Here is a 21,921-nt window from a genome sequence, read left to right as displayed (position 1 = left end):
ACCCTCATGTCATTTAACAGGATTCAGCACCACCCACAAGACAGCTACCTGTCATGTCATGTCAAACCTGCACAGGTGTGCTAGATTATTATTATTTAGTTTTATTTTATTTTTTTACACCAATCAGTGTGCAAACATGGTCATTAAAACGCTAAATGAATAGACGTTCATAAACCAGTCAGTGCAACTCATCATTTTGGTCTCCAATTCTCAAACTCAAATTCTCACCCACGGAGGATTAAATGAGAATCTTTCTTGTTTAACACTGGAATGGGGTGGTGCACTGTTCACTACCCGAAGATACTGCCACATCGGGTCAATGCATAGGGCGACAGAAGCAAGCTTCCAAATCAGCTCCCTTTCTCAAAAATCCATTTAATTTATGGTCCCCAGATAGGGAACGTATGTATCAGTATGTGCTCACAAGTCACCCAAGTGCAAGTATTCACACAAAAAAAAACGTGCCTCAGGATGCGATCTGTCGCAAGATCCTTTCTTTTTTTACACTTGATCTAAGCCAAAAGGCCTAGAGGGGATAACCGGGAAAGGGGTGGACCCAACCATGTCCCCTTCATGAGCACTCACATTACTCATAGGAATGGAAGGAAGGCTGGCAGCCAACCAGCCTCCCATACACTTTCTGGGTGGGTGGCAGTCAGCCACCCATACATACATACAGCACAGGCTAAACCCACATCATCACTTAAAAAAAGGACAGGCGACCATTGCACTCTGATGGAGCATTTAGCAATGCAATCCATAGCCTGGCTTTTGCCTGAACCCCCATCACTCCTCCTCTTGCATATAAGACAATATTTCAGATCTGCATATGAAAACAACACGCCTACCTTTGTTGCACATAGCTGCCTGCCTGTCTCTAGTTACCCCACTGGCTGTAGCTGCGTCCCTTCCGACATGGAATAACACCAACTGTAACGATAAACTGAAAATTAACAGTATAAACCTGCATCATTTTGGACTCTGGTATTTGCTGAATCCGGGTGACCTGACAATCGATGGTGGTGCCGCTGGTGATTCTGGCCTTCTTGGAATCTGTTGGGCCTATGTGTTAGCTCACACATCACTCTGGTATCCATGGTAACTACCACAACATGGTCACCTGCAGTTTACATCTAGCCCGTGGCATTGAATGGCATTTTAAAAGTGCTAAGGGTCCTGGTGCAATAATCCTCCCATGAGGATCAGCCTCAACGGCTTTGTAGATTGCACTCATGTCAGCAACTCCATATACATTTTTTTTTCTTCATGCTTCTTTCTTCATCCTTTTTTCTTTCTGTCATTCAGACTTTCATTCATTCGATCTCTCTCACTCACTTGCTTTAACTCATTTGTTCTCACTCACTCACTCACTCACTCACTCAATCACTCACTCACTCATTCACTCTCACTCACTCTCACTCTCTCACTCACTCGCTCACTAAGTCAGTCTCTCTCTCTCTCTCTCTTTTTCTTTTTATATATATTTTTTTCCGTCTTCTTCTTCTTCTTCTTCTTCAGACCCTGTCATAGCACTAATGCCTTTCCAATACCACCAGCAGATGGAGACACTCCATTGCAACATTGGTTGTGAGCAGCAGTTTCTAAAAACAAATGCCTCACGGCGGATTTCCCATCCATCAATGTATGGTAAATTTTGTTTTTATCATTCACTGACCACAGAAACCAATGCATGGTCAAGCAACAGCAATGACACACCCTTGTGTATAGGCATGAGACCCTCATGTCATTTAACAGGATTCAGCACCACCCACAAGACAGCTACCTGTCATGTCATGTCAAACCTGCACAGGTGTGCTAGATTATTATTATTTAGTTTTATTTTATTTTTTTACACCAATCAGTGTGCAAACATGGTCATTAAAACGCTAAATGAATAGACGTTCATAAACCAGTCAGTGCAACTCATCATTTTGGTCTCCAATTCTCAAACTCAAATTCTCACCCACGGAGGATTAAATGAGAATCTTTCTTGTTTAACACTGGAATGGGGTGGTGCACTGTTCACTACCCGAAGATACTGCCACATCGGGTCAATGCATAGGGCGACAGAAGCAAGCTTCCAAATCAGCTCCCTTTCTCAAAAATCCATTTAATTTATGGTCCCCAGATAGGGAACGTATGTATCAGTATGTGCTCACAAGTCACCCAAGTGCAAGTATTCACACAAAAAAAAACGTGCCTCAGGATGCGATCTGTCGCAAGATCCTTTCTTTTTTTACACTTGATCTAAGCCAAAAGGCCTAGAGGGGATAACCGGGAAAGGGGTGGACCCAACCATGTCCCCTTCATGAGCACTCACATTACTCATAGGAATGGAAGGAAGGCTGGCAGCCAACCAGCCTCCCATACACTTTCTGGGTGGGTGGCAGTCAGCCACCCATACATACATACAGCACAGGCTAAACCCACATCATCACTTAAAAAAAGGACAGGCGACCATTGCACTCTGATGGAGCATTTAGCAATGCAATCCATAGCCTGGCTTTTGCCTGAACCCCCATCACTCCTCCTCTTGCATATAAGACAATATTTCAGATCTGCATATGAAAACAACACGCCTACCTTTGTTGCACATAGCTGCCTGCCTGTCTCTAGTTACCCCACTGGCTGTAGCTGCGTCCCTTCCGACATGGAATAACACCAACTGTAACGATAAACTGAAAATTAACAGTATAAACCTGCATCATTTTGGACTCTGGTATTTGCTGAATCCGGGTGACCTGACAATCGATGGTGGTGCCGCTGGTGATTCTGGCCTTCTTGGAATCTGTTGGGCCTATGTGTTAGCTCACACATCACTCTGGTATCCATGGTAACTACCACAACATGGTCATCTGCAGTTTACATCTAGCCCGTGGCATTGAATGGCATTTTAAAAGTGCTAAGGGTCCTGGTGCAATAATCCTCCCATGAGGATCAGCCTCAACGGCTTTGTAGATTGCACTCATGTCAGCAACTCCATATACATTTTTTTTTCTTCATGCTTCTTTCTTCATCCTTTTTTCTTTCTGTCATTCAGACTTTCATTCATTCGATCTCTCTCACTCACTTGCTTTAACTCATTTGTTCTCACTCACTCACTCACTCACTCACTCAATCACTCACTCACTCATTCACTCTCACTCACTCTCACTCTCTCACTCACTCGCTCACTAAGTCAGTCTCTCTCTCTCTCTCTCTCTTTTTCTTTTTATATATATTTTTTTCCGTCTTCTTCTTCTTCTTCTTCTTCAGACCCTGTCATAGCACTAATGCCTTTCCAATACCACCAGCAGATGGAGACACTCCATTGCAACATTGGTTGTGAGCAGCAGTTTCTAAAAACAAATGCCTCACGGCGGATTTCCCATCCATCAATGTATGGTAAATTTTGTTTTTATCATTCACTGACCACAGAAACCAATGCATGGTCAAGCAACAGCAATGACACACCCTTGTGTATAGGCATGAGACCCTCATGTCATTTAACAGGATTCAGCACCACCCACAAGACAGCTACCTGTCATGTCATGTCAAACCTGCACAGGTGTGCTAGATTATTATTATTTAGTTTTATTTTATTTTTTTACACCAATCAGTGTGCAAACATGGTCATTAAAACGCTAAATGAATAGACGTTCATAAACCAGTCAGTGCAACTCATCATTTTGGTCTCCAATTCTCAAACTCAAATTCTCACCCACGGAGGATTAAATGAGAATCTTTCTTGTTTAACACTGGAATGGGGTGGTGCACTGTTCACTACCCGAAGATACTGCCACATCGGGTCAATGCATAGGGCGACAGAAGCAAGCTTCCAAATCAGCTCCCTTTCTCAAAAATCCATTTAATTTATGGTCCCCAGATAGGGAACGTATGTATCAGTATGTGCTCACAAGTCACCCAAGTGCAAGTATTCACACAAAAAAAAACGTGCCTCAGGATGCGATCTGTCGCAAGATCCTTTCTTTTTTTACACTTGATCTAAGCCAAAAGGCCTAGAGGGGATAACCGGGAAAGGGGTGGACCCAACCATGTCCCCTTCATGAGCACTCACATTACTCATAGGAATGGAAGGAAGGCTGGCAGCCAACCAGCCTCCCATACACTTTCTGGGTGGGTGGCAGTCAGCCACCCATACATACATACAGCACAGGCTAAACCCACATCATCACTTAAAAAAAGGACAGGCGACCATTGCACTCTGATGGAGCATTTAGCAATGCAATCCATAGCCTGGCTTTTGCCTGAACCCCCATCACTCCTCCTCTTGCATATAAGACAATATTTCAGATCTGCATATGAAAACAACACGCCTACCTTTGTTGCACATAGCTGCCTGCCTGTCTCTAGTTACCCCACTGGCTGTAGCTGCGTCCCTTCCGACATGGAATAACACCAACTGTAACGATAAACTGAAAATTAACAGTATAAACCTGCATCATTTTGGACTCTGGTATTTGCTGAATCCGGGTGACCTGACAATCGATGGTGGTGCCGCTGGTGATTCTGGCCTTCTTGGAATCTGTTGGGCCTATGTGTTAGCTCACACATCACTCTGGTATCCATGGTAACTACCACAACATGGTCATCTGCAGTTTACATCTAGCCCGTGGCATTGAATGGCATTTTAAAAGTGCTAAGGGTCCTGGTGCAATAATCCTCCCATGAGGATCAGCCTCAACGGCTTTGTAGATTGCACTCATGTCAGCAACTCCATATACATTTTTTTTTCTTCATGCTTCTTTCTTCATCCTTTTTTCTTTCTGTCATTCAGACTTTCATTCATTCGATCTCTCTCACTCACTTGCTTTAACTCATTTGTTCTCACTCACTCACTCACTCACTCACTCAATCACTCACTCACTCATTCACTCTCACTCACTCTCACTCTCTCACTCACTCGCTCACTAAGTCAGTCTCTCTCTCTCTCTCTCTTTTTCTTTTTATATATATTTTTTTCCGTCTTCTTCTTCTTCTTCTTCTTCTTCAGACCCTGTCATAGCACTAATGCCTTTCCAATACCACCAGCAGATGGAGACACTCCATTGCAACATTGGTTGTGAGCAGCAGTTTCTAAAAACAAATGCCTCACGGCGGATTTCCCATCCATCAATGTATGGTAAATTTTGTTTTTATCATTCACTGACCACAGAAACCAATGCATGGTCAAGCAACAGCAATGACACACCCTTGTGTATAGGCATGAGACCCTCATGTCATTTAACAGGATTCAGCACCACCCACAAGACAGCTACCTGTCATGTCATGTCAAACCTGCACAGGTGTGCTAGATTATTATTATTTAGTTTTATTTTATTTTTTTACACCAATCAGTGTGCAAACATGGTCATTAAAACGCTAAATGAATAGACGTTCATAAACCAGTCAGTGCAACTCATCATTTTGGTCTCCAATTCTCAAACTCAAATTCTCACCCACGGAGGATTAAATGAGAATCTTTCTTGTTTAACACTGGAATGGGGTGGTGCACTGTTCACTACCCGAAGATACTGCCACATCGGGTCAATGCATAGGGCGACAGAAGCAAGCTTCCAAATCAGCTCCCTTTCTCAAAAATCCATTTAATTTATGGTCCCCAGATAGGGAACGTATGTATCAGTATGTGCTCACAAGTCACCCAAGTGCAAGTATTCACACAAAAAAAAACGTGCCTCAGGATGCGATCTGTCGCAAGATCCTTTCTTTTTTTACACTTGATCTAAGCCAAAAGGCCTAGAGGGGATAACCGGGAAAGGGGTGGACCCAACCATGTCCCCTTCATGAGCACTCACATTACTCATAGGAATGGAAGGAAGGCTGGCAGCCAACCAGCCTCCCATACACTTTCTGGGTGGGTGGCAGTCAGCCACCCATACATACATACAGCACAGGCTAAACCCACATCATCACTTAAAAAAAGGACAGGCGACCATTGCACTCTGATGGAGCATTTAGCAATGCAATCCATAGCCTGGCTTTTGCCTGAACCCCCATCACTCCTCCTCTTGCATATAAGACAATATTTCAGATCTGCATATGAAAACAACACGCCTACCTTTGTTGCACATAGCTGCCTGCCTGTCTCTAGTTACCCCACTGGCTGTAGCTGCGTCCCTTCCGACATGGAATAACACCAACTGTAACGATAAACTGAAAATTAACAGTATAAACCTGCATCATTTTGGACTCTGGTATTTGCTGAATCCGGGTGACCTGACAATCGATGGTGGTGCCGCTGGTGATTCTGGCCTTCTTGGAATCTGTTGGGCCTATGTGTTAGCTCACACATCACTCTGGTATCCATGGTAACTACCACAACATGGTCACCTGCAGTTTACATCTAGCCCGTGGCATTGAATGGCATTTTAAAAGTGCTAAGGGTCCTGGTGCAATAATCCTCCCATGAGGATCAGCCTCAACGGCTTTGTAGATTGCACTCATGTCAGCAACTCCATATACATTTTTTTTTCTTCATGCTTCTTTCTTCATCCTTTTTTCTTTCTGTCATTCAGACTTTCATTCATTCGATCTCTCTCACTCACTTGCTTTAACTCATTTGTTCTCACTCACTCACTCACTCACTCACTCAATCACTCACTCACTCATTCACTCTCACTCACTCTCACTCTCTCACTCACTCGCTCACTAAGTCAGTCTCTCTCTCTCTCTCTCTTTTTCTTTTTATATATATTTTTTTCCGTCTTCTTCTTCTTCTTCTTCTTCAGACCCTGTCATAGCACTAATGCCTTTCCAATACCACCAGCAGATGGAGACACTCCATTGCAACATTGGTTGTGAGCAGCAGTTTCTAAAAACAAATGCCTCACGGCGGATTTCCCATCCATCAATGTATGGTAAATTTTGTTTTTATCATTCACTGACCACAGAAACCAATGCATGGTCAAGCAACAGCAATGACACACCCTTGTGTATAGGCATGAGACCCTCATGTCATTTAACAGGATTCAGCACCACCCACAAGACAGCTACCTGTCATGTCATGTCAAACCTGCACAGGTGTGCTAGATTATTATTATTTAGTTTTATTTTATTTTTTTACACCAATCAGTGTGCAAACATGGTCATTAAAACGCTAAATGAATAGACGTTCATAAACCAGTCAGTGCAACTCATCATTTTGGTCTCCAATTCTCAAACTCAAATTCTCACCCACGGAGGATTAAATGAGAATCTTTCTTGTTTAACACTGGAATGGGGTGGTGCACTGTTCACTACCCGAAGATACTGCCACATCGGGTCAATGCATAGGGCGACAGAAGCAAGCTTCCAAATCAGCTCCCTTTCTCAAAAATCCATTTAATTTATGGTCCCCAGATAGGGAACGTATGTATCAGTATGTGCTCACAAGTCACCCAAGTGCAAGTATTCACACAAAAAAAAACGTGCCTCAGGATGCGATCTGTCGCAAGATCCTTTCTTTTTTTACACTTGATCTAAGCCAAAAGGCCTAGAGGGGATAACCGGGAAAGGGGTGGACCCAACCATGTCCCCTTCATGAGCACTCACATTACTCATAGGAATGGAAGGAAGGCTGGCAGCCAACCAGCCTCCCATACACTTTCTGGGTGGGTGGCAGTCAGCCACCCATACATACATACAGCACAGGCTAAACCCACATCATCACTTAAAAAAAGGACAGGCGACCATTGCACTCTGATGGAGCATTTAGCAATGCAATCCATAGCCTGGCTTTTGCCTGAACCCCCATCACTCCTCCTCTTGCATATAAGACAATATTTCAGATCTGCATATGAAAACAACACGCCTACCTTTGTTGCACATAGCTGCCTGCCTGTCTCTAGTTACCCCACTGGCTGTAGCTGCGTCCCTTCCGACATGGAATAACACCAACTGTAACGATAAACTGAAAATTAACAGTATAAACCTGCATCATTTTGGACTCTGGTATTTGCTGAATCCGGGTGACCTGACAATCGATGGTGGTGCCGCTGGTGATTCTGGCCTTCTTGGAATCTGTTGGGCCTATGTGTTAGCTCACACATCACTCTGGTATCCATGGTAACTACCACAACATGGTCATCTGCAGTTTACATCTAGCCCGTGGCATTGAATGGCATTTTAAAAGTGCTAAGGGTCCTGGTGCAATAATCCTCCCATGAGGATCAGCCTCAACGGCTTTGTAGATTGCACTCATGTCAGCAACTCCATATACATTTTTTTTTCTTCATGCTTCTTTCTTCATCCTTTTTTCTTTCTGTCATTCAGACTTTCATTCATTCGATCTCTCTCACTCACTTGCTTTAACTCATTTGTTCTCACTCACTCACTCACTCACTCACTCAATCACTCACTCACTCATTCACTCTCACTCACTCTCACTCTCTCACTCACTCGCTCACTAAGTCAGTCTCTCTCTCTCTCTCTCTCTTTTTCTTTTTATATATATTTTTTTCCGTCTTCTTCTTCTTCTTCTTCTTCAGACCCTGTCATAGCACTAATGCCTTTCCAATACCACCAGCAGATGGAGACACTCCATTGCAACATTGGTTGTGAGCAGCAGTTTCTAAAAACAAATGCCTCACGGCGGATTTCCCATCCATCAATGTATGGTAAATTTTGTTTTTATCATTCACTGACCACAGAAACCAATGCATGGTCAAGCAACAGCAATGACACACCCTTGTGTATAGGCATGAGACCCTCATGTCATTTAACAGGATTCAGCACCACCCACAAGACAGCTACCTGTCATGTCATGTCAAACCTGCACAGGTGTGCTAGATTATTATTATTTAGTTTTATTTTATTTTTTTACACCAATCAGTGTGCAAACATGGTCATTAAAACGCTAAATGAATAGACGTTCATAAACCAGTCAGTGCAACTCATCATTTTGGTCTCCAATTCTCAAACTCAAATTCTCACCCACGGAGGATTAAATGAGAATCTTTCTTGTTTAACACTGGAATGGGGTGGTGCACTGTTCACTACCCGAAGATACTGCCACATCGGGTCAATGCATAGGGCGACAGAAGCAAGCTTCCAAATCAGCTCCCTTTCTCAAAAATCCATTTAATTTATGGTCCCCAGATAGGGAACGTATGTATCAGTATGTGCTCACAAGTCACCCAAGTGCAAGTATTCACACAAAAAAAAACGTGCCTCAGGATGCGATCTGTCGCAAGATCCTTTCTTTTTTTACACTTGATCTAAGCCAAAAGGCCTAGAGGGGATAACCGGGAAAGGGGTGGACCCAACCATGTCCCCTTCATGAGCACTCACATTACTCATAGGAATGGAAGGAAGGCTGGCAGCCAACCAGCCTCCCATACACTTTCTGGGTGGGTGGCAGTCAGCCACCCATACATACATACAGCACAGGCTAAACCCACATCATCACTTAAAAAAAGGACAGGCGACCATTGCACTCTGATGGAGCATTTAGCAATGCAATCCATAGCCTGGCTTTTGCCTGAACCCCCATCACTCCTCCTCTTGCATATAAGACAATATTTCAGATCTGCATATGAAAACAACACGCCTACCTTTGTTGCACATAGCTGCCTGCCTGTCTCTAGTTACCCCACTGGCTGTAGCTGCGTCCCTTCCGACATGGAATAACACCAACTGTAACGATAAACTGAAAATTAACAGTATAAACCTGCATCATTTTGGACTCTGGTATTTGCTGAATCCGGGTGACCTGACAATCGATGGTGGTGCCGCTGGTGATTCTGGCCTTCTTGGAATCTGTTGGGCCTATGTGTTAGCTCACACATCACTCTGGTATCCATGGTAACTACCACAACATGGTCATCTGCAGTTTACATCTAGCCCGTGGCATTGAATGGCATTTTAAAAGTGCTAAGGGTCCTGGTGCAATAATCCTCCCATGAGGATCAGCCTCAACGGCTTTGTAGATTGCACTCATGTCAGCAACTCCATATACATTTTTTTTTCTTCATGCTTCTTTCTTCATCCTTTTTTCTTTCTGTCATTCAGACTTTCATTCATTCGATCTCTCTCACTCACTTGCTTTAACTCATTTGTTCTCACTCACTCACTCACTCACTCACTCAATCACTCACTCACTCATTCACTCTCACTCACTCTCACTCTCTCACTCACTCGCTCACTAAGTCAGTCTCTCTCTCTCTCTCTCTTTTTCTTTTTATATATATTTTTTTCCGTCTTCTTCTTCTTCTTCTTCTTCTTCAGACCCTGTCATAGCACTAATGCCTTTCCAATACCACCAGCAGATGGAGACACTCCATTGCAACATTGGTTGTGAGCAGCAGTTTCTAAAAACAAATGCCTCACGGCGGATTTCCCATCCATCAATGTATGGTAAATTTTGTTTTTATCATTCACTGACCACAGAAACCAATGCATGGTCAAGCAACAGCAATGACACACCCTTGTGTATAGGCATGAGACCCTCATGTCATTTAACAGGATTCAGCACCACCCACAAGACAGCTACCTGTCATGTCATGTCAAACCTGCACAGGTGTGCTAGATTATTATTATTTAGTTTTATTTTATTTTTTTACACCAATCAGTGTGCAAACATGGTCATTAAAACGCTAAATGAATAGACGTTCATAAACCAGTCAGTGCAACTCATCATTTTGGTCTCCAATTCTCAAACTCAAATTCTCACCCACGGAGGATTAAATGAGAATCTTTCTTGTTTAACACTGGAATGGGGTGGTGCACTGTTCACTACCCGAAGATACTGCCACATCGGGTCAATGCATAGGGCGACAGAAGCAAGCTTCCAAATCAGCTCCCTTTCTCAAAAATCCATTTAATTTATGGTCCCCAGATAGGGAACGTATGTATCAGTATGTGCTCACAAGTCACCCAAGTGCAAGTATTCACACAAAAAAAAACGTGCCTCAGGATGCGATCTGTCGCAAGATCCTTTCTTTTTTTACACTTGATCTAAGCCAAAAGGCCTAGAGGGGATAACCGGGAAAGGGGTGGACCCAACCATGTCCCCTTCATGAGCACTCACATTACTCATAGGAATGGAAGGAAGGCTGGCAGCCAACCAGCCTCCCATACACTTTCTGGGTGGGTGGCAGTCAGCCACCCATACATACATACAGCACAGGCTAAACCCACATCATCACTTAAAAAAAGGACAGGCGACCATTGCACTCTGATGGAGCATTTAGCAATGCAATCCATAGCCTGGCTTTTGCCTGAACCCCCATCACTCCTCCTCTTGCATATAAGACAATATTTCAGATCTGCATATGAAAACAACACGCCTACCTTTGTTGCACATAGCTGCCTGCCTGTCTCTAGTTACCCCACTGGCTGTAGCTGCGTCCCTTCCGACATGGAATAACACCAACTGTAACGATAAACTGAAAATTAACAGTATAAACCTGCATCATTTTGGACTCTGGTATTTGCTGAATCCGGGTGACCTGACAATCGATGGTGGTGCCGCTGGTGATTCTGGCCTTCTTGGAATCTGTTGGGCCTATGTGTTAGCTCACACATCACTCTGGTATCCATGGTAACTACCACAACATGGTCATCTGCAGTTTACATCTAGCCCGTGGCATTGAATGGCATTTTAAAAGTGCTAAGGGTCCTGGTGCAATAATCCTCCCATGAGGATCAGCCTCAACGGCTTTGTAGATTGCACTCATGTCAGCAACTCCATATACATTTTTTTTTCTTCATGCTTCTTTCTTCATCCTTTTTTCTTTCTGTCATTCAGACTTTCATTCATTCGATCTCTCTCACTCACTTGCTTTAACTCATTTGTTCTCACTCACTCACTCACTCACTCACTCAATCACTCACTCACTCATTCACTCTCACTCACTCTCACTCTCTCACTCACTCGCTCACTAAGTCAGTCTCTCTCTCTCTCTCTCTCTTTTTCTTTTTATATATATTTTTTTCCGTCTTCTTCTTCTTCTTCTTCTTCAGACCCTGTCATAGCACTAATGCCTTTCCAATACCACCAGCAGATGGAGACACTCCATTGCAACATTGGTTGTGAGCAGCAGTTTCTAAAAACAAATGCCTCACGGCGGATTTCCCATCCATCAATGTATGGTAAATTTTGTTTTTATCATTCACTGACCACAGAAACCAATGCATGGTCAAGCAACAGCAATGACACACCCTTGTGTATAGGCATGAGACCCTCATGTCATTTAACAGGATTCAGCACCACCCACAAGACAGCTACCTGTCATGTCATGTCAAACCTGCACAGGTGTGCTAGATTATTATTATTTAGTTTTATTTTATTTTTTTACACCAATCAGTGTGCAAACATGGTCATTAAAACGCTAAATGAATAGACGTTCATAAACCAGTCAGTGCAACTCATCATTTTGGTCTCCAATTCTCAAACTCAAATTCTCACCCACGGAGGATTAAATGAGAATCTTTCTTGTTTAACACTGGAATGGGGTGGTGCACTGTTCACTACCCGAAGATACTGCCACATCGGGTCAATGCATAGGGCGACAGAAGCAAGCTTCCAAATCAGCTCCCTTTCTCAAAAATCCATTTAATTTATGGTCCCCAGATAGGGAACGTATGTATCAGTATGTGCTCACAAGTCACCCAAGTGCAAGTATTCACACAAAAAAAAACGTGCCTCAGGATGCGATCTGTCGCAAGATCCTTTCTTTTTTTACACTTGATCTAAGCCAAAAGGCCTAGAGGGGATAACCGGGAAAGGGGTGGACCCAACCATGTCCCCTTCATGAGCACTCACATTACTCATAGGAATGGAAGGAAGGCTGGCAGCCAACCAGCCTCCCATACACTTTCTGGGTGGGTGGCAGTCAGCCACCCATACATACATACAGCACAGGCTAAACCCACATCATCACTTAAAAAAAGGACAGGCGACCATTGCACTCTGATGGAGCATTTAGCAATGCAATCCATAGCCTGGCTTTTGCCTGAACCCCCATCACTCCTCCTCTTGCATATAAGACAATATTTCAGATCTGCATATGAAAACAACACGCCTACCTTTGTTGCACATAGCTGCCTGCCTGTCTCTAGTTACCCCACTGGCTGTAGCTGCGTCCCTTCCGACATGGAATAACACCAACTGTAACGATAAACTGAAAATTAACAGTATAAACCTGCATCATTTTGGACTCTGGTATTTGCTGAATCCGGGTGACCTGACAATCGATGGTGGTGCCGCTGGTGATTCTGGCCTTCTTGGAATCTGTTGGGCCTATGTGTTAGCTCACACATCACTCTGGTATCCATGGTAACTACCACAACATGGTCATCTGCAGTTTACATCTAGCCCGTGGCATTGAATGGCATTTTAAAAGTGCTAAGGGTCCTGGTGCAATAATCCTCCCATGAGGATCAGCCTCAACGGCTTTGTAGATTGCACTCATGTCAGCAACTCCATATACATTTTTTTTTCTTCATGCTTCTTTCTTCATCCTTTTTTCTTTCTGTCATTCAGACTTTCATTCATTCGATCTCTCTCACTCACTTGCTTTAACTCATTTGTTCTCACTCACTCACTCACTCACTCACTCAATCACTCACTCACTCATTCACTCTCACTCACTCTCACTCTCTCACTCACTCGCTCACTAAGTCAGTCTCTCTCTCTCTCTCTCTTTTTCTTTTTATATATATTTTTTTCCGTCTTCTTCTTCTTCTTCTTCTTCAGACCCTGTCATAGCACTAATGCCTTTCCAATACCACCAGCAGATGGAGACACTCCATTGCAACATTGGTTGTGAGCAGCAGTTTCTAAAAACAAATGCCTCACGGCGGATTTCCCATCCATCAATGTATGGTAAATTTTGTTTTTATCATTCACTGACCACAGAAACCAATGCATGGTCAAGCAACAGCAATGACACACCCTTGTGTATAGGCATGAGACCCTCATGTCATTTAACAGGATTCAGCACCACCCACAAGACAGCTACCTGTCATGTCATGTCAAACCTGCACAGGTGTGCTAGATTATTATTATTTAGTTTTATTTTATTTTTTTACACCAATCAGTGTGCAAACATGGTCATTAAAACGCTAAATGAATAGACGTTCATAAACCAGTCAGTGCAACTCATCATTTTGGTCTCCAATTCTCAAACTCAAATTCTCACCCACGGAGGATTAAATGAGAATCTTTCTTGTTTAACACTGGAATGGGGTGGTGCACTGTTCACTACCCGAAGATACTGCCACATCGGGTCAATGCATAGGGCGACAGAAGCAAGCTTCCAAATCAGCTCCCTTTCTCAAAAATCCATTTAATTTATGGTCCCCAGATAGGGAACGTATGTATCAGTATGTGCTCACAAGTCACCCAAGTGCAAGTATTCACACAAAAAAAAACGTGCCTCAGGATGCGATCTGTCGCAAGATCCTTTCTTTTTTTACACTTGATCTAAGCCAAAAGGCCTAGAGGGGATAACCGGGAAAGGGGTGGACCCAACCATGTCCCCTTCATGAGCACTCACATTACTCATAGGAATGGAAGGAAGGCTGGCAGCCAACCAGCCTCCCATACACTTTCTGGGTGGGTGGCAGTCAGCCACCCATACATACATACAGCACAGGCTAAACCCACATCATCACTTAAAAAAAGGACAGGCGACCATTGCACTCTGATGGAGCATTTAGCAATGCAATCCATAGCCTGGCTTTTGCCTGAACCCCCATCACTCCTCCTCTTGCATATAAGACAATATTTCAGATCTGCATATGAAAACAACACGCCTACCTTTGTTGCACATAGCTGCCTGCCTGTCTCTAGTTACCCCACTGGCTGTAGCTGCGTCCCTTCCGACATGGAATAACACCAACTGTAACGATAAACTGAAAATTAACAGTATAAACCTGCATCATTTTGGACTCTGGTATTTGCTGAATCCGGGTGACCTGACAATCGATGGTGGTGCCGCTGGTGATTCTGGCCTTCTTGGAATCTGTTGGGCCTATGTGTTAGCTCACACATCACTCTGGTATCCATGGTAACTACCACAACATGGTCATCTGCAGTTTACATCTAGCCCGTGGCATTGAATGGCATTTTAAAAGTGCTAAGGGTCCTGGTGCAATAATCCTCCCATGAGGATCAGCCTCAACGGCTTTGTAGATTGCACTCATGTCAGCAACTCCATATACATTTTTTTTTCTTCATGCTTCTTTCTTCATCCTTTTTTCTTTCTGTCATTCAGACTTTCATTCATTCGATCTCTCTCACTCACTTGCTTTAACTCATTTGTTCTCACTCACTCACTCACTCACTCACTCAATCACTCACTCACTCATTCACTCTCACTCACTCTCACTCTCTCACTCACTCGCTCACTAAGTCAGTCTCTCTCTCTCTCTCTCTTTTTCTTTTTATATATATTTTTTTCCGTCTTCTTCTTCTTCTTCTTCTTCAGACCCTGTCATAGCACTAATGCCTTTCCAATACCACCAGCAGATGGAGACACTCCATTGCAACATTGGTTGTGAGCAGCAGTTTCTAAAAACAAATGCCTCACGGCGGATTTCCCATCCATCAATGTATGGTAAATTTTGTTTTTATCATTCACTGACCACAGAAACCAATGCATGGTCAAGCAACAGCAATGACACACCCTTGTGTATAGGCATGAGACCCTCATGTCATTTAACAGGATTCAGCACCACCCACAAGACAGCTACCTGTCATGTCATGTCAAACCTGCACAGGTGTGCTAGATTATTATTATTTAGTTTTATTTTATTTTTTTACACCAATCAGTGTGCAAACATGGTCATTAAAACGCTAAATGAATAGACGTTCATAAACCAGTCAGTGCAACTCATCATTTTGGTCTCCAATTCTCAAACTCAAATTCTCACCCACGGAGGATTAAATGAGAATCTTTCTTGTTTAACACTGGAATGGGGTGGTGCACTGTTCACTACCCGAAGATACTGCCACATCGGGTCAATGCATAGGGCGACAGAAGCAAGCTTCCAAATCAGCTCCCTTTCTCAAAAATCCATTTAATTTATGGTCCCCAGATAGGGAACGTATGTATCAGTATGTGCTCACAAGTCACCCAAGTGCAAGTATTCACACAAAAAAAAACGTGCCTCAGGATGCGATCTGTCGCAAGATCCTTTCTTTTTTTACACTTGATCTAAGCCAAAAGGCCTAGAGGGGATAACCGGGAAAGGGGTGGACCCAACCATGTCCCCTTCATGAGCACTCACATTACTCATAGGAATGGAAGGAAGGCTGGCAGCCAACCAGCCTCCCATACACTTTCTGGGTGGGTGGCAGTCAGCCACCCATACATACATACAGCACAGGCTAAACCCACATCATCACTTAAAAAAAGGACAGGCGACCATTGCACTCTGATGGAGCATTTAGCAATGCAATCCATAGCCTGGCTTTTGCCTGAACCCCCATCACTCCTCCTCTTGCATATAAGACAATATTTCAGATCTGCATATGAAAACAACACGCCTACCTTTGTTGCACATAGCTGCCTGCCTGTCTCTAGTTACCCCACTGGCTGTAGCTGCGTCCCTTCCGACATGGAATAACACCAACTGTAACGATAAACTGAAAATTAACAGTATAAACCTGCATCATTTTGGACTCTGGTATTTGCTGAATCCGGGTGACCTGACAATCGATGGTGGTGCCGCTGGTGATTCTGGCCTTCTTGGAATCTGTTGGGCCTATGTGTTAGCTCACACATCACTCTGGTATCCATGGTAACTACCACAACATGGTCACCTGCAGTTTACATCTAGCCCGTGGCATTGAATGGCATTTTAAAAGTGCTAAGGGTCCTGGTGCAATAATCCTCCCATGAGGATCAGCCTCAACGGCTTTGTAGATTGCACTCATGTCAGCAACTCCATATACATTTTTTTTTCTTCATGCTTCTTTCTTCATCCTTTTTTCTTTCTGTCATTCAGACTTTCATTCATTCGATCTCTCTCACTCACTTGCTTTAACTCATTTGTTCTCACTCACTCACTCACTCACTCACTCAATCACTCACTCACTCATTCACTCTCACTCACTCTCACTCTCTCACTCACTCGCTCACTAAGTCAGTCTCTCTCTCTCTCTCTCTTTTTCTTTTTATATATATTTTTTTCCGTCTTCTTCTTCTTCTTCTTCTTCAGACCCTGTCATAGCACTAATGCCTTTCCAATACCACCAGCAGATGGAGACACTCCATTGCAACATTGGTTGTGAGCAGCAGTTTCTAAAAACAAATGCCTCACGGCGGATTTCCCATCCATCAATGTATGGTAAATTTTGTTTTTATCATTCACTGACCACAGAAACCAATGCATGGTCAAGCAACAGCAATGACACACCCTTGTGTATAGGCATGAGACCCTCATGTCATTTAACAGGATTCAGCACCACCCACAAGACAGCTACCTGTCATGTCATGTCAAACCTGCACAGGTGTGCTAGATTATTATTATTTAGTTTTATTTTATTTTTTTACACCAATCAGTGTGCAAACATGGTCATTAAAACGCTAAATGAATAGACGTTCATAAACCAGTCAGTGCAACTCATCATTTTGGTCTCCAATTCTCAAACTCAAATTCTCACCCACGGAGGATTAAATGAGAATCTTTCTTGTTTAACACTGGAATGGGGTGGTGCACTGTTCACTACCCGAAGATACTGCCACATCGGGTCAATGCATAGGGCGACAGAAGCAAGCTTCCAAATCAGCTCCCTTTCTCAAAAATCCATTTAATTTATGGTCCCCAGATAGGGAACGTATGTATCAGTATGTGCTCACAAGTCACCCAAGTGCAAGTATTCACACAAAAAAAAACGTGCCTCAGGATGCGATCTGTCGCAAGATCCTTTCTTTTTTTACACTTGATCTAAGCCAAAAGGCCTAGAGGGGATAACCGGGAAAGGGGTGGACCCAACCATGTCCCCTTCATGAGCACTCACATTACTCATAGGAATGGAAGGAAGGCTGGCAGCCAACCAGCCTCCCATACACTTTCTGGGTGGGTGGCAGTCAGCCACCCATACATACATACAGCACAGGCTAAACCCACATCATCACTTAAAAAAAGGACAGGCGACCATTGCACTCTGATGGAGCATTTAGCAATGCAATCCATAGCCTGGCTTTTGCCTGAACCCCCATCACTCCTCCTCTTGCATATAAGACAATATTTCAGATCTGCATATGAAAACAACACGCCTACCTTTGTTGCACATAGCTGCCTGCCTGTCTCTAGTTACCCCACTGGCTGTAGCTGCGTCCCTTCCGACATGGAATAACACCAACTGTAACGATAAACTGAAAATTAACAGTATAAACCTGCATCATTTTGGACTCTGGTATTTGCTGAATCCGGGTGACCTGACAATCGATGGTGGTGCCGCTGGTGATTCTGGCCTTCTTGGAATCTGTTGGGCCTATGTGTTAGCTCACACATCACTCTGGTATCCATGGTAACTACCACAACATGGTCATCTGCAGTTTACATCTAGCCCGTGGCATTGAATGGCATTTTAAAAGTGCTAAGGGTCCTGGTGCAATAATCCTCCCATGAGGATCAGCCTCAACGGCTTTGTAGATTGCACTCATGTCAGCAACTCCATATACATTTTTTTTTCTTCATGCTTCTTTCTTCATCCTTTTTTCTTTCTGTCATTCAGACTTTCATTCATTCGATCTCTCTCACTCACTTGCTTTAACTCATTTGTTCTCACTCACTCACTCACTCACTCACTCAATCACTCACTCACTCATTCACTCTCACTCACTCTCACTCTCTCACTCACTCGCTCACTAAGTCAGTCTCTCTCTCTCTCTCTCTCTTTTTCTTTTTATATATATTTTTTTCCGTCTTCTTCTTCTTCTTCTTCTTCAGACCCTGTCATAGCACTAATGCCTTTCCAATACCACCAGCAGATGGAGACACTCCATTGCAACATTGGTTGTGAGCAGCAGTTTCTAAAAACAAATGCCTCACGGCGGATTTCCCATCCATCAATGTATGGTAAATTTTGTTTTTATCATTCACTGACCACAGAAACCAATGCATGGTCAAGCAACAGCAATGACACACCCTTGTGTATAGGCATGAGACCCTCATGTCATTTAACAGGATTCAGCACCACCCACAAGACAGCTACCTGTCATGTCATGTCAAACCTGCACAGGTGTGCTAGATTATTATTATTTAGTTTTATTTTATTTTTTTACACCAATCAGTGTGCAAACATGGTCATTAAAACGCTAAATGAATAGACGTTCATAAACCAGTCAGTGCAACTCATCATTTTGGTCTCCAATTCTCAAACTCAAATTCTCACCCACGGAGGATTAAATGAGAATCTTTCTTGTTTAACACTGGAATGGGGTGGTGCACTGTTCACTACCCGAAGATACTGCCACATCGGGTCAATGCATAGGGCGACAGAAGCAAGCTTCCAAATCAGCTCCCTTTCTCAAAAATCCATTTAATTTATGGTCCCCAGATAGGGAACGTATGTATCAGTATGTGCTCACAAGTCACCCAAGTGCAAGTATTCACACAAAAAAAAACGTGCCTCAGGATGCGATCTGTCGCAAGATCCTTTCTTTTTTTACACTTGATCTAAGCCAAAAGGCCTAGAGGGGATAACCGGGAAAGGGGTGGACCCAACCATGTCCCCTTCATGAGCACTCACATTACTCATAGGAATGGAAGGAAGGCTGGCAGCCAACCAGCCTCCCATACACTTTCTGGGTGGGTGGCAGTCAGCCACCCATACATACATACAGCACAGGCTAAACCCACATCATCACTTAAAAAAAGGACAGGCGACCATTGCACTCTGATGGAGCATTTAGCAATGCAATCCATAGCCTGGCTTTTGCCTGAACCCCCATCACTCCTCCTCTTGCATATAAGACAATATTTCAGATCTGCATATGAAAACAACACGCCTACCTTTGTTGCACATAGCTGCCTGCCTGTCTCTAGTTACCCCACTGGCTGTAGCTGCGTCCCTTCCGACATGGAATAACACCAACTGTAACGATAAACTGAAAATTAACAGTATAAACCTGCATCATTTTGGACTCTGGTATTTGCTGAATCCGGGTGACCTGACAATCGATGGTGGTGCCGCTGGTGATTCTGGCCTTCTTGGAATCTGTTGGGCCTATGTGTTAGCTCACACATCACTCTGGTATCCATGGTAACTACCACAACATGGTCATCTGCAGTTTACATCTAGCCCGTGGCATTGAATGGCATTTTAAAAGTGCTAAGGGTCCTGGTGCAATAATCCTCCCATGAGGATCAGCCTCAACGGCTTTGTAGATTGCACTCATGTCAGCAACTCCATATACATTTTTTTTTCTTCATGCTTCTTTCTTCATCCTTTTTTCTTTCTGTCATTCAGACTTTCATTCATTCGATCTCTCTCACTCACTTGCTTTAACTCATTTGTTCTCACTCACTCACTCACTCACTCACTCAATCACTCACTCACTCATTCACTCTCACTCACTCTCACTCTCTCACTCACTCGCTCACTAAGTCAGTCTCTCTCTCTCTCTCTCTTTTTCTTTTTATATATATTTTTTTCCGTCTTCTTCTTCTTCTTCTTCTTCTTCAGACCCTGTCATAGCACTAATGCCTTTCCAATACCACCAGCAGATGGAGACACTCCATTGCAACATTGGTTGTGAGCAGCAGTTTCTAAAAACAAATGCCTCACGGCGGATTTCCCATCCATCAATGTATGGTAAATTTTGTTTTTATCATTCACTGACCACAGAAACCAATGCATGGTCAAGCAACAGCAATGACACACCCTTGTGTATAGGCATGAGACCCTCATGTCATTTAACAGGATTCAGCACCACCCACAAGACAGCTACCTGTCATGTCATGTCAAACCTGCACAGGTGTGCTAGATTATTATTATTTAGTTTTATTTTATTTTTTTACACCAATCAGTGTGCAAACATGGTCATTAAAACGCTAAATGAATAGACGTTAATAAACCAGTCAGTGCAACTCATCATTTTGGTCTCCAATTCTCAAACTCAAATTCTCACCCACGGAGGATTAAATGAGAATCTTTCTTGTTTAACACTGGAATGGGGTGGTGCACTGTTCACTACCCGAAGATACTGCCACATCGGGTCAATGCATAGGGCGACAGAAGCAAGCTTCCAAATCAGCTCCCTTTCTCAAAAATCCATTTAATTTATGGTCCCCAGATAGGGAACGTATGTATCAGTATGTGCTCACAAGTCACCCAAGTGCAAGTATTCACACAAAAAAAAAACGTGCCTCAGGATGCGATCTGTCGCAAGATCCTTTCTTTTTTTACACTTGATCTAAGCCAAAAGGCCTAGAGGGGATAACCGGGAAAGGGGTGGACCCAACCATGTCCCCTTCATGAGCACTCACATTACTCATAGGAATGGAAGGAAGGCTGGCAGCCAACCAGCCTCCCATACACTTTCTGGGTGGGTGGCAGTCAGCCACCCATACATACATACAGCACAGGCTAAACCCACATCATCACTTAAAAAAAGGACAGGCGACCATTGCACTCTGATGGAGCATTTAGCAATGCAATCCATAGCCTGGCTTTTGCCTGAACCCCCATCACTCCTCCTCTTGCATATAAGACAATATTTCAGATCTGCATATGAAAACAACACGCCTACCTTTGTTGCACATAGCTGCCTGCCTGTCTCTAGTTACCCCACTGGCTGTAGCTGCGTCCCTTCCGACATGGAATAACACCAACTGTAACGATAAACTGAAAATTAACAGTATAAACCTGCATCATTTTGGACTCTGGTATTTGCTGAATCCGGGTGACCTGACAATCGATGGTGGTGCCGCTGGTGATTCTGGCCTTCTTGGAATCTGTTGGGCCTATGTGTTAGCTCACACATC

General features: G+C 43.5%; 13 pseudogenes; all 13 read right to left on the bottom strand.

Moving 5' to 3' along the window:
• Positions 1-273: 273 nt before the first annotated feature.
• LOC130329419 (U2 spliceosomal RNA) lies at positions 274-537 on the bottom strand (annotated as a pseudogene).
• Positions 538-2,008: 1,471 nt separating this feature from the next.
• Positions 2,009-2,272, bottom strand: LOC130329418 (U2 spliceosomal RNA; annotated as a pseudogene).
• Positions 2,273-3,745: 1,473 nt separating this feature from the next.
• On the bottom strand, positions 3,746-4,009 carry LOC130329417 (U2 spliceosomal RNA; annotated as a pseudogene).
• Positions 4,010-5,483: 1,474 nt separating this feature from the next.
• On the bottom strand, positions 5,484-5,747 carry LOC130329415 (U2 spliceosomal RNA; annotated as a pseudogene).
• Positions 5,748-7,218: 1,471 nt separating this feature from the next.
• LOC130329414 (U2 spliceosomal RNA) lies at positions 7,219-7,482 on the bottom strand (annotated as a pseudogene).
• Positions 7,483-8,955: 1,473 nt separating this feature from the next.
• Positions 8,956-9,219, bottom strand: LOC130329413 (U2 spliceosomal RNA; annotated as a pseudogene).
• Positions 9,220-10,693: 1,474 nt separating this feature from the next.
• Positions 10,694-10,957, bottom strand: LOC130329412 (U2 spliceosomal RNA; annotated as a pseudogene).
• A 1,473-nt stretch (positions 10,958-12,430) lies between these two features.
• Positions 12,431-12,694, bottom strand: LOC130329424 (U2 spliceosomal RNA; annotated as a pseudogene).
• A 1,471-nt stretch (positions 12,695-14,165) lies between these two features.
• On the bottom strand, positions 14,166-14,429 carry LOC130329423 (U2 spliceosomal RNA; annotated as a pseudogene).
• Positions 14,430-15,900: 1,471 nt separating this feature from the next.
• Positions 15,901-16,164, bottom strand: LOC130329422 (U2 spliceosomal RNA; annotated as a pseudogene).
• A 1,471-nt stretch (positions 16,165-17,635) lies between these two features.
• LOC130329421 (U2 spliceosomal RNA) lies at positions 17,636-17,899 on the bottom strand (annotated as a pseudogene).
• Positions 17,900-19,372: 1,473 nt separating this feature from the next.
• Positions 19,373-19,636, bottom strand: LOC130329411 (U2 spliceosomal RNA; annotated as a pseudogene).
• A 1,474-nt stretch (positions 19,637-21,110) lies between these two features.
• LOC130329420 (U2 spliceosomal RNA) lies at positions 21,111-21,375 on the bottom strand (annotated as a pseudogene).
• Between the last annotated feature and the right edge of the window lie 546 nt (positions 21,376-21,921).

The sequence above is a fragment of the Hyla sarda genome, unplaced genomic scaffold (assembly GCF_029499605.1).
Source record: "Hyla sarda isolate aHylSar1 unplaced genomic scaffold, aHylSar1.hap1 scaffold_3171, whole genome shotgun sequence".
NCBI classification, from domain to species: Eukaryota; Metazoa; Chordata; class Amphibia; order Anura; family Hylidae; genus Hyla; species Hyla sarda.
The sequence above is the reverse complement of the archived record's forward strand: the minus strand, read 5'-3'. Positions and strand labels throughout refer to the sequence as shown.